Here is an 8,857-nt window from a genome sequence, read left to right on the forward strand (position 1 = left end):
TATTTCGTTAGAATCATCTCTTTACTTAATTGTTCTTGCTTTAGTGTTCTTAACCAACCTCGAGGCCACCTTAGCTCGAGGTCGAGACCGTCTTGCACGCTGGTTTGATTCTACTTATTTCCTTCATTTACATGCTAGTTTTCTTGGTTATTAATTGGTATTGAACTAAATCACGTATCTATAAAACATAAAACCGAATACTTTTGATATTGTTGACATTTGTGGCACCATCTTCGGCCATGACTCTCTCCTGCTGCTCCAATACCTGCCAATAGCAACAAATTAGTAAGGGGTTGTTTGGTACAGCGGTGAGATATCCTAAGATATCCCATGGGATTAGCTATCCACCTTCTATATGGGATAGCTAATCCTACTATTTTAGTGTGAAAGTATCCCGATATTAGCTAATACCTCAGACCACACATGGATAAAGTTAATCCATCCTTATCCCATGTACGAAACGACACCTAACAACTTTATTTAATAGCCGTCTTAGACGCCGAATTGGACCAACTTAAAGAGCCTAAGGGCTGACCTAAAAGAAACAAAGGGCCAATATAAAAGAGCCTAAGGGCTGAAGCATGTAGAGTTAGAGACCTTGCTCTCACTCAACTCGGACTCAAGAGTCCCATCATCCCGAGCTCACATCAGATCGACTTAAGCTTAGCTCGAGGATTAATAAAAATTTAAGAAGTATTCTGTTATAAGTTCAAAGATCGCCCATTGATTATTAAAAAACCTAAGGGTTTGTTCTATTTAGAATCCGAGCCAATGTTCACTTGATCATTGAAGTTATCAAAACTTTTCACAAAATGAAGACAAAACAAAATCCAATACAAATCGGAGGTGAAGCAAAGGGAATTCTTTATATTTATAAAGGGTATTTACAATAACCACGAGGGGCCTTACACAAAAACAAAACCCTAAGAACCTAATCTACTATAGGGGCCACATCCTCAGGAACCACGTCTTTGGAAGCCACATCCTCGGGAGCTGCATCTTCGGGAGCCGCATCTTTGGGAACCTCCTCTTCGGGGACTCCATACTCATCTCCCCCGCTCTAACAACCACTAACAACATCTTCATCATCGGAAGAAATGAGAAACCTGGCATCGGTTTCCATCGCCCTAGCTTGGGCTATCTCTTCAGTGAGGTCGAAACCTCGGGCATGGATTTCTTCGAGGGTCTCCCTCCGGGATTGGCACTTGGCCAAATCATTACTCCATTTTTCCCAGTTGGAGGCCTCCCTTAGCTCTGCTTGAACAGCCTCAGCATCCCTTAAGTACACGGCGATGGTTTTATCAGCCATAGCCTTCGTCCTCTCCACTTCGGCCCTGGCTTCAACAACTTCGACCCCGGTTTCAGCAAGTTTGGCCTCGAGGTCCCCGATCTCATTGGCGTGGGCCAGATTTTTCTCTTTAATGCCTCAGGATGAGTCTCAGCCGAGGCCAGTTGGGCTAGAGCAGCCTCTTTATCAGCAACAAGTCAATCCATGTTCTCCTTCCATCGGTGGCAGTCAGCCTTAACCTGATCGACCTCGCCCCGAAGCTGCCCGATCATCTCCAACTTTTGTTGCAGCTGAGACATTGAAGTATTAGCCTCCACAATAAGTCCAGGAAGACCATACTCTTTCAAAATTACGGTTACCTGCTTTTCTAGCTCGACCTCGTCTTTGCGAGCTTTGGCCAAATCAACCCGAAGGTCCTTGAGCTCCTCCTCATTTTGGCTACAAATGAGCCTCAAGGCCTTCTCCTCATCCGAAGACTTCCTGACCTCAGCCTCATATTGGCTCAGCTCGGCCCAGAACTTGATGATGGCCTACACAAAAACAAAAAGATATTAGTCAAGAGAATGGGAGAAGAAAAAATTACAACAATAAAAGTTAGTGTTTACCCAAGAGAATAGACGATCTTCAAAGAGGGTAGATGCGTCATTAAGGTCGGCGGCATCATCGACCCCAGTGAAACAATCCTGAAAAGGATCTTCTTCGAGGACCTTGCTCGGGTCGGGCGTTCGCAGAGCTCGAGCGTCCTTTATCGCATCCTCGGAGTAAGATGGTAGAGAAGGGGAGTGACCTATTTTCACGTCCTCGAGCTCCTCACTCAGGGCGCTCTGATTAGCTTCGGGGTTCTCGGCACTTGTCCCCTCCGTGGTACTTGTTGAAGGCGGACAATCATCTCGATCTCCGAGTACTCGAGGGCTTTTCCCGAGTCTTTCTTCGGAGTTCCCTCACCACGAGGCAAGGTCTCTAGTTCGGAGGGCTTGGCGGCTTCGACCGGTTTCCTTATTCAGGGCACCAACGCCAATTCTTCACCCTCGTTTTCTTCATCGTCCAAAAATTGGAGGGCCGAATCTGCATCCACATGAATAAGTTTCCTCCTTGTCTTTCGAGTAGGGGCCCTCTCATCTTGGGGGTCTTCGGGCTTTGTAGCCCTTTTTCTCTTGTTCTCTTTCCCCGATTTTGGAATCGGGGACTCGGTCTCTTCCCCAAGCGGGACTGGCCTCATCTCGGAGTCTCCAATGCCTGCATAGATATGCATATGTATGGAAAACATCTCCAGTAAAAGAAAAGCATCAGAAAACCTGGGAAAGGAACTAACCGTGGTGCTTGGCCTCCTATTTTCCCCTCGATAAGTCACGCCATTTGCGCTCATCATACGAGGAGATTGCAGCTAATTTTTGGACCCAGTCCTCGAGGTCGAGGATCACATGGGGCATCCAAGCAACAACTACAAAAAAGGTTAAGGCATAAAGAAAGGCAGAAGCGGAATATGAGAGGGAATTCGGAAAAGGACTTCACTTACGTTTGAAATTCCATTTCTCCGGGAATGGCATTTTTTCCCTCGGGATGATGTCCGAGGTCCTCACTCTGACGAATCGGCTCATCCAGCCTCGGTCTTTATCCTCGTCGTTACTAGCAAAGAAGGCTTTGCTTGATCGACTTTGAAGCTTGATCTGCCCTCGAAATAGCTGAGGCCGATACAGCCGAATGAGATGGCTGAAGGTAAACTCTTATCCCTCGACCTTGCTAGAGAAGTAGCGCAGCATAATCACGATGCGCCAAAAGGAGGGATGGATCTGGCCGAGAGTAACCTCATACCTTTTGCAAAAGTCAATCACCACTGGATCGAGGGGACCCAGTGTGAAGGGGTAAGTGTAAACACTTAAGAACCCATCCACGTGAGTGGTGATGCTCTCCTCGGGGTCGGGGATCTGTACCACGACCTCGCCTCCCCAGCTGCAATCCTTCTTCATGGACTTAAGATGCTTCTTCGATATCGAACTAATATATCGAGATACATGTTCGCATCGGCCTGGGATATTGGGGGGATTTCCAATTTTGAAGTCTTTCTTTATCACACAGGGCCGAGAATGATCTTGTGAAAGGTCGGCACTGTCACACCCCAACCTCGGGAGGCGTGACCGGCGCTCAATTGAGTGAACCCAAATGAGCAAGCCTTATTAACACTTTCTACCCAACTCAATACGATTAAGGAAACCATGCTTTCGTTTATTTAGACAATAGCAAAATCAGACATTCAACATTGTTAGTTCATTTTTATATCACAATTCTTAAATCATGGCTAAGTTTCCAAGACTTCATACAGTCATAGTTTAGACGAACTAGAGAATAGAGTTATAACACAGTTCATTAACCCATCCAACACCCATACATAACCCACACAACGTCTACGAAGCCTCTATGGATACAAAAGACAAATTTTTGACAACGCCGGCAACAAGGCCCCGGCTATACCTCAAAAGTGGAAGTCTACAACAAAAGTTGTACAATATAGCCCCTTGAAGGAAAAAGGAGCTCACCAAGACTTCAAGAGGAGGACACTCCGCTTCGCGCGATCGGCACTGTCCGCTATAGAGCCACTTACATTCATTTAAAAATGTAGCGCCCCCGACAAAAGGGACGTTAGTAGCATGGAATAGTACTAGTATGTATAACTAAACACCATCTAGTTAGAAAGAACTTTCATACAAGAATAAGGGAATCACAAGTATAACTCAAACTTTAAACGATCAACACATTATCAAATAAAAGAATCATACAATTTTCACATCATTTTTCCATAGCTTTTAGTTTGGGGAATTTCACACTATTCATCATTGTTCACAATACCACCGCTATCTTGAGCGGAGTACGATCTCGACTCGATCGACTAGGTTTCCTCCTTTGAGACATATACTCACAATCTCATTTTTCCTTTTTCCGGAATTCATTCACAATACCACCGCTATCTTGAGCCGAGTCCGATCTCGGCCTGATCGGCTAGGCCGCCTTACCAAGGCGTTGTTCCCTTCTCATTAATCATCTCGTTTCAATCTTTTTTTCACATATATCATTTCATAGGCACTTGGGGCCACAACTATCACATTATTTCTGGCACTAGGGCACATTTCACATCATTCTCAATTTCAATGTTAGCTTTGCAATTTAGGATAACATGTGCATACAAGAGCAATTAATATTGTAAGCATAGAAGAGACTTCACATAGATGGTACAACATATGTAGCTTCAATCTCAAATTTAAGGTCTAAGCATTTCAATACATGATTCATATTACTTGCCCCTTTTCAAGTAATCAAGAATAGCAAATTGATCATATTGAGACACATCTTTTACGCATATAAGGTTACAACCCCAAATTCATGTGAAACAACAGTTAATAGAACAATTCAACTTTAGTCTTACCGTATTTACACAACCACCAACAGAGCTCAATTTCTAAAAGACGGGTTTTAACCATACATACCTCAATAAAGCTTTCCTTAATTCTTACAAAATTCCGGGACTCTTAGCACTTCAATCTATTGTATAAGAATTACAAATCGAACCAAGAATTAGAGACAAGATTAAGATTCTAGCTCGTTTGAGCATATTATCAAGCACTAAGGGTGCAGTGTGATCTTAGGTCCTTTTTGTAAGAGATTTCTATCATTTTATACCCCAATTGCTTTCTTTTTAGTTCACAACCTCCCAATACTCTATGATCTTATATGCATGCAAGAAATCCATTCTTATTCCCATGAACCCCCAAGCTAAGTACTCATTCTAGTGTGAATTTCGAAACCGGAGATTAGGGCTCAAGTTTCTTACCTCTTGGGGTGAAAGCCTAACAATTTTTGCTTGAGAGTCTTCAAAAATTTGGCAAGGATTGAGAGATTGGTTTCTACCTCTAGAGCTCCCTCTCTCACTCTATTTTCAGTAAAAATCGCATAAGAAAGGTCTAATGGGTGTTTTTAATGGGATGGGGTCGGGTTTTAAAAGTTAGAAAATAGGAGCCCCGACACAATCTGCGATCGCATATGCGATCGCATACTTGACATGCGGCCCGCAAAATGGACCGCAACAATGGTCCCAAAACCTGAACACACTGTCTGGGTATGCGACAGAAATGCGGTCCACATACCTGTTCTGCGGTCGCATAATGCACCACAGAACTGCCCCTCGCAAAATTCCAAGGGGATTATGCGATGACTATGCGGCCCGCATATTGATTATGCGATCGCATAAGTGGCCGCATAGTTGACCTCAAAATTGACCAACACACTGCTTCACTCTGCGGCGATTATGCGGTCCGCATAGCTGTTATGCGATCGCATACTGGACCGTAGAATCGCACTTTTCTGGAAAACATTATTCCTTGACATTTTAATGCATAGATCAGTCCGAAGGATACGAACCGCGGCTTGCAAGATTGCCGCGAGGAATTTTACAAATTTCTAACACGTATTCCTAACTTGGCACTACGAGCTCTCGGGTTTTGAGTAGAAATTTTCACGGGCCTTACAGGCACCACAAGTTTGGCCGCCGGGAAGAGTGAAGAAGAAGCCTTCTCTTTTTGAGGAACTGTTTTAGAGGGTTTTGCCATAGTTTTAACTTAAGAGGTGCGAAAAGTGGCGGAGCTTGGAGTTTTTCGACACTTAAAGGGCGGTGGAAGCAGGTGATGAGAGAAAGAGATGAAGAGAACAAGGGGTCAGAGAGATTGCAGTGAAGAAGTTAAGTTCTTAATTCTAAAAAGGAGTCCCGTATTTATAGATAAGCGGCGACGGTTCAACGACGCTAGTGGCCGACCATCACTGGAGAAGCATTTAATGTTTTGGGCAAGCGAACTGACGAGACGTTTCGGTCATTTCGAGCGCCTACGTCACGAGAATGATGTCATTATTAGGGACTCCGGAAAGTCGAAGTTCAAATTGTTTCTTATCATTTACTCTAAGAAACGCGGGGACTATTTGTATACGGTAAAATCATGTACCCCCGGTTTTGCAGGCCCAAAGCCCACCACGAGGAACAGAAGACTCGCGTCAAGGAATAGACTCACTATGGACCGAGTTCGAGTCCGAAGGCAGAACACGAGGATTGAAGATTTAAGTGCCCGAGGAACGTCGGGGACCAGTGTGATCAACCCCGAGATGATGCCGTTATAAGTTTGTAACAGAATGAGCAAGACTCCTACCACGTCCCCAAGATCATGGCGTAAATTCAGAATAGATTTGTACGAATCCGTACTAGGTGGTTAGACAACTGTCTCAATAGGATTCATTTGTAACCATCATCAATCATTGGCAAAGAATATACTCTCTTACTTTTTGGCTCATTTTTCATCAGAATCATCTCTTTACTTAATTGTTCTTGCTTTAGTGTTCTTAACCAACCTCGAGGCCACCTTAGCTCGAGGTCGAGACTGTCTTGTACGCTGGTTTGATTCTAACTTATTTCCTTCATTTACACGCTAGTTTTCTTGGTTATTAATTAGTATTGAACTAAATCACATATCTTTAAAACCATAAATCAAATTTAATTGTTACTCGTATTTTCGAGGTAAACACAAAAACAGCTGAATAGTCTGAAATAATGCCATAAGCTACTGAACGACGTAATCCAAATACAACCCAGAAATTGGAGTCACAAATACATAAGCGTCTAGAATACTACAGAAAATAGTCTGAATAAAACACAACTTTTTGAATCACAATAAATAGTAATGGTGACATAGCATGGGATTTCAGTGTTGCGAACGCCGTGCAGCTATACCTCAAGTCTCCGCCAGTATCTAGATCCGGGCAATCTCACTAAACAGTGCTGGGACTAACTCCGGTATCTGCACAAGAGGTGCAGAGTATAGTATGAGTACAACTAATCCCATGTACTCTGTAAGTGTCGAGCCAAACCTCGACGAGGTAGTGACGAGGCTAAAGTGGGCCACTTTCAATAATCCGTATGTAGTAATAATAATGATAACAGGAAAAGAAACAGAAAGTGAGGAAGTAAAGCAATTAACTCATGAAAATGAACTCAAGCCTCATTATCAGAAAGCCCAGAATAACACGTCTCTTAATCTCATATAAAAATGTCGAGGCCAACTCAACAATAACAACAAGTATAACATATACAAACCATTGCGGCGCGCAACCCGATCCCACCATATCATCATTTATCAATGTCAAGTACCATATATACAATCCGTTGCGGTGCACAACCCGATCCCACTATATCATCATCAATGTCAAAATCCGTCCTTATTCCATCATTTCCTCTAGAATTAGCCTCCAAACCAATCAAACCAAATATAGTTCAAACAATTCAAAATAAGCTTTAAAACTACCCACGAGTGAAAAAGATTCAATATTTAATGATTTTGAGAAAAGTGAACAAAAGCCAACTCCGGGCCCGCTTGGTCAAAATCCGAGATTCGGACCAAAATCCAATTACCCATTCACGCTCGCGTCCGCTTATGTGACTAGTTTCAAAATCCGATCTCAACTTGAGGTATAAATCTCAATTTCTCGAAATCCTCAATTTCTACCTAAATCCCTAATTTCTACCATAAAAAAATATAGATTAATTGTTAAAATTAATGGGTGTTTATGGAAATAGAAGGAAACAAGTTAAAATCTACTAACCTATGATGTTGGGATGAAAAAACCCTACAAAATCGCCTCTAGGCCGAGCTCAAACGTGAAAATGGTGAAAAATGGGTTGAATCCCGACTTTGGGATATTTAAATCAGTGGGCGTCACTTCTTCGCATTCGCGAAAGGCCTAACACGATTGCGAAGCAGCAGCAGCCAAAGGCCTTCGCGTTCGCGAGCCACTCTTCGCGTTTGCGAAGGCTTACTCCCACCAACCTTCACGTTCGTGGTCCAGATGTCGCGTTCGCGAAAAGTAACAGCCAAGCTCCCATCCCAGGCCCCATAACCCTACGCGTTCGTGAGAGGCTAGTCGCATTCGTGAGAGGCTAGTCGCGTTCGCGATGGATAAATCCCCCAGTGCTTCGCGTTCGTGGCAAAGCCATCGCGTTCACAATGAAGAAGTTCCGCTCCTGTCCCAGTTTTCCCTTTGCGATCGCGAGAGTGCCTTCACGATCGCGAAGCACAAAATGACAGACACTAGAAACAGCAAAACCGACAGATTTCTAAGTCCAAAATCAATCTGTAGCCTATCTGAAACTAACCCAAACCCCTCGGGCTCTAAACCAAACATGCACACAAGTGTAATAATATCGTACGAACTCGCTTGCGCGATCAAAACTCCAAAATAACACCTAGAACTACGAATCGGCCATCAAAATGTATGAAATTTTTAAAGAAACTTAATAACTTTCAAATTAAGAACCGAACGTCCAAATCACATCAAATCAACTCCATTTTGCACCAAATTTTGCAGAAAAGTCTTAAATGCTAAAGTGAACCTATACAAATTTCAAAATCGAAATACAGACTCGGTAGCTATAATGTCAACCTACCGTCACACTTCGGAATTCTTTAAACCTTCAAATTACTAGTTTTCAGCAAACACATCAAAATAAGGCAGGGACTTCCGAATTCAATTCCGGGCATA

The sequence above is a fragment of the Nicotiana attenuata genome, chromosome 9 (assembly GCF_001879085.1).
Source record: "Nicotiana attenuata strain UT chromosome 9, NIATTr2, whole genome shotgun sequence".
Taxonomy (NCBI): Eukaryota; Viridiplantae; Streptophyta; class Magnoliopsida; order Solanales; family Solanaceae; genus Nicotiana; species Nicotiana attenuata.